The sequence below is a fragment of the Lipotes vexillifer genome, unplaced genomic scaffold (genome assembly GCF_000442215.2).
Source record: "Lipotes vexillifer unplaced genomic scaffold, Lipotes_vexillifer_v1.1 scaffold382, whole genome shotgun sequence".
In the NCBI taxonomy this organism is placed as follows: Eukaryota; Metazoa; Chordata; class Mammalia; order Artiodactyla; family Lipotidae; genus Lipotes; species Lipotes vexillifer.
In genome coordinates, this window is record NW_006780611.1 from 6,658,439 (window position 1) to 6,663,353 (window position 4,915).

Genomic DNA, 4,915 nt, shown 5'->3' on the forward strand with positions numbered 1-4,915 from the left:
ACCTTCGGTGCCCAGGACGCTCACCATCATGCTTGGTCCCGATGCCACCTCCACACACACAGGGGACCTGGAAATAACAGTTGCAGGGACACTTGGGCAGCCCTCAGGTGCAATCAGGCAGCATCTGAGTTTTACAAGATGATGCCATCTTGTTAAGAACAATTACTACGAGGTATATACTCTAAGGAAGCAAAGAAGCAATGCAAGCTCTACCTTGTGCTGAGTTCCTGCTGTGAGCAGGTGTTCCCGTCCACCCGGAGAATGTGCTGTGCAGCAGTAATTATGCTTATTTCTGCTTCAGAGAGATGATGTGTTTCACCCAAGGTCCCACGGGGATGGTGGGGCCCGGTGGACACTGGAAGGAAACGCAGGCCAGACATTCTTCCCACAGCCAAGCCCCAGCCTACGAGAACTCAGGAGAGCACAGGGTAGGAAGGGAGATGTTTTAAGCCCCACAGGAGGGCTCAGGACCCTCACCCACGGAAGAATCCAAACCTCGCTCCAGGGTGAGCTGCACCCTGCGTGGCCATGGCTTTTCCTGCTGCTGGGGCAGGGATCCTCCTTCCATCTTCAAGAGGAAAAAGCTGAGGCCTAGAGAAGGCCAGGGGCTTAGCCAGGACCACACAGGCTCAGTGGCTGACCCAGGCCTCCTGAGGCTGAGGACAGAGAGCCTGCAGGAACAGGCCCAGTCAGGCCTGGCGACCAGGCGGTGATGCAGGGGCACCCCAACCTGGCTCGGGGGGTGGTGAGGGCCAGCCACCGGGCCCACGAGGCTGGGGAGGGTGGGGGAGCAGCTCTCAGGAGAGGAAGGGGCTGTGGGAGCAACAGAGTGGCAAGTCCCTGAAAGTCTATGAGCCCACATCCTGCCCAGCTGTGAAGCCAGAGGAACTGACTTTGACCGAGGCAGCAGCACGGTGTGTGCAGGGGCCACGGGAGCTCAGAGGAGGTGTCTGAACTTTGCAGTTTCGTGAAAATGACATCAAATGGGACCTTGTGGGGCTCCTGGGAACAGAGGCCTTTTTTGTCCACTATTTCTTTTTTTTTTTCTTTTTGCGGTACGCGGGCCTCTCACTGTTGTGGCCTCTCCCGTTGCGGAGCACAGGCTCCGGACGCGCAGGCTCAGCGGCCATGGCTCGCGAGCCCAGCCGTTCCACGGCACGTGGGATCTTCCGGACCGGGACACGAACTGCATCAGCAGGCGGACTCTCAACCACTGTGCCACCAGGGAAGCCCTATTTGTAGCCTTTTAAATGATGGCCATCCTGACCAGTGTGAGGTGGTACCTCATTGTAGTTTTGATTTGCATTTCTCTAATAATTAGTAATGTTGAGGATCTTTTCATGTGCCTGTTAGCCATTTGTATGTCTTCTTTGGAGAAATGTCTAGTTAGGTCTTCTGCCCATTTTTTTGATTGGGTTGTTTGTTTTTTTGATATTGAGCGGTATGAACTGTATAGTTGCCCTTTCTTATAATGTCTTCATCTGGTTTTGATATTAGGGTAATGCTGGCCTCATAGAATGTTAGGAAAGTGTCTCCTTTGCTTCTGTGTCATTTTTTCTTCAAATGTTTGGTAGAATCCACCAGCAAAACGATCTGGACCTGGTGCTTTCTGTTTTGGAAGGTTATGAAGGAGAAACATTCTATAATCTTATAATTAAATCTTCATGGTTGCTGTCATTGTTTTCTTCTTTTTCAATAAATTTATTTATTTATTTATGGCTGTGTTGGGCTGCACGCGGGCTTTCTCTAGTTGCAGCGAGAGGGGGCTACTCTTCGTTTGCAGTACGCAGCCTTCTCATTGTGGTGGCTTCTCTTGTTGTGGAGCACATGGGCTTCATTAGTTGTGGCACATGGGCTTAGTTGCTCTGCGGCATGTGGGATCTTCCCGGACCAGGGCACGAACCCGTGTCCCCTGCATTGGCAGGTGGATTCTTAACCACTGCGCCACCAGGGAAGTCTGCTGTCATTTTTTTCAGTGGGCCAGAGTCCCCGGGCTGTGAATTTCAGAGGAGCTTATTAGCCTTTTTTTTTCTTCCCTACGTAGGATCAGAAAGCCAGAGTGGATGGAATTGACTAATTTCCCTTTCCCAGGTGGGATAAGGCACTAGGAAAGTCCTTTCCCTTAAGGGCTGGCCTTGTTACTGAAGGGGTTCAGGACATCCCCCCCAAACATGCCACTGTGGCACGTTATTTTGACTTCAAAGCACTTGAGAAACAGCATAGGGATGAAGGGCACATTCTGACTTTCCTTTTCTTTCTGAAAGCAGGAGATAAAATTTCCACGTGAAAGGTGCCCTCTCTGTACTAGGAGGAAATAACATTCCTATCACCAGAGGGAGGGAGGTAAGGCCAAGAGATATCCATACAAACAGGCTTTTTTTCAATAACTCTTATCTCCCTATAGACCTCCCATGTAATTTAGTTACTTGTCCACAATTGCTAACCCCAATTGTTTTTTTTTTAATTAATTTATTAATTTATTTATGGTTTTGGCTGCGTTGCTGCGCGCGGGCTTTCTCTAGTTGCAGCAAGCAGGGGCTACTCTTCACTGCGGCGCGCGGGCTTCTCGTTGTGGCGGCTTCTCTTGTTGCGAAGCACAGGCTCTAGGCGTGCGGGCTTCAGTAGTTGTGGCACACGGGCTCAGTAGTTGTGGCTCGCAGGCTCTAGAGCACAAACTCAGTAGTTGTGGCGCACGGGTTTAGTTGCTCCGCGGCATGTGGGATCTTCCCGGACCAGGGATCGAACCTGTGTCCCCTGCATTGGCAGGCGGATTCTTAACCACTGTGTCACCAGGGAGGTCCCAGTTAACCCTAACTGTTAATTCACTTGGGTCTCAGTCGCTTCTCTGGGTCTTTGTTTTTGTTGTGAGGGCTCCCACTTATACGTAAATAAAGTCCGTATGCTTTTCTGCTGTTAATCTCTTTTATGTCAGTCCCAGCTGGAAACCCTAAGAGGGTAGAGAACAATTTTTATTGCCCTTACGTTGCAGGGAACAGAATGCTCATGACGTATTTCCAAATAATTGGTTTCCCCTCTCCCTGCCCAAAGCGTGAAAGTTTGGGGTCCCCTTACGTTTTTAACTCTCAGGCTAATCTATGCTGGAGTCCCCGGCAATTGTCACCCGCCGTATAAGTGTCCTGCCAGCGCTGGCTCTAGCCGTGGGCTTCTGCTCTGCCTCCACCTCTCGCTCCAGTTTTCAGGCCACTGATTTGCCCTGTGACCTCAGTTCTCTGAGGGATCTGAGAAGAGTTATTGATTTTCAGTTTGTTCAGATTTTTTCTTGTTGGGAGAATGGGAGTGATGACTTCCAAGTTCTTTACGTGCTGGACCGGAAACTGGAAGTTCTCATTATTTTTAAGAGAAAAAAACCCCACCACCCTGATAGTGGACATCTGGCGACTCTCTTGATGGGTTTTTGAACACTGGTGCCCCTCAGAGCTCTGTCCAGGTGTCCATCACTCTGAGCCAATGACCTCCAACTGTGTATCTCCAGCTCAGATCTGTGTTTGGAGATCCAGCTGCAATGCCCGTCTGCCTTTGACCGCCCACCTGGCTGGCCCAGGTGCCTCAAATGCATGTCACACACATGTAACTTGAATTCACCATCTTTTCCCAAAAAACTAACCCACAGCCCAGGTTTCCTGTCTCAAGTGACTGGCATCCCGGTGCCCAAGCCAGAAATCTAAGCTTCCTTCTACACGCTTGCCTCTCTCCCCACCCCACAGTACCTGTCAGCCAGGGTTTCACGGAGTTTGCAGCTGGCTGGTTCACCCACAGCCAGCCCCCGGCAGCTGTCTTAGAGCCCTCAGCATCTCTTCCGTGGCTTGTCTCAGCGGCCTCCTCGTCGGGCCCTCTCAGCCATCCTCTACTCCTGCCCACTGCCAGCAGGGAGATCTTCCCCCCAAACGTTCACTTGCTCCCTCTCCTGCACGCAAACCACCACTGGCCTCCAAGCGTATGCAGGGTAAACTCTGTTTCTCCCAGGTGACAACACAAGGTCAGGTGACCCTTGTACCTGCTCTGTCCTCCAACTAGAATCCCTTCTGCACTCCTAGCATTCTTCTCTTCTAAACCATTTGCTTCCTTTCTAGGATAGACCACTTGCTCACTTTTTGTGAGACTTAAGCAGACAGGTAGAATATTCCAGGTGAAGACAACACTTGTCCACCCGCCCACCCCCGACCCATCCTGCCAGGCTCAGCTCAGAAGTCATCTTCTCCAGAGGCTGTCTCTACCTCCCAGAATTGGGTGAGCTGCAGTGGTGTGCCAGCTAGGGTTTAACCACTTGCTTTGCAGGAAGGAAGCCCTGATTTGTAGCATTTGCCAACTTCTGTGGCGTAAATACTCCCAGCGTAGCCAGTTTCATGCTACCAGTGTGATGTCACTGAACATGAGTTGGGAAGAGATGGCCACCATTGGCTCTCTCCAGCTGACATGAGTCAGCTCAAGCACATAACAGGTGGATGAGCCTCCTCTGGGCTCACATCACACCATGGATATCCCTCCATCGAAGTATGGCTCACAAGGAAATGCTAAGAACAAGCCAAACTCTGGTGACCCAACAGAAGGATAGAGCGAAAGGCTTAGCTCTAATCTCCACCCAATGCCTTCCTGGTTGTGTGACCTCAGGTAAGTGACCAAGCCTCTCTGAGCCTCAGATTTGTCATCTACAAAATGGTCAAAACAATACGTTCTTCCTAAGCTTGCACAGAAATTAAATAAATGTAAAAACACTTTAAAATCCTGTTAAGAAGTTAGAGGGTCAGTCAAGGAGTTGGGAAGGACATTCTTAGGCTGAGGAGACCAGAGAAGCAAGAGGGAAAGGATGTTTCTTCTTGGTTGGAGCAAACCTGTGAATCCTGGGCCGGAAGGCAGTGGAGAAGTCCAGGAAGGTGGCCTTTGGAGGGCAATGTAA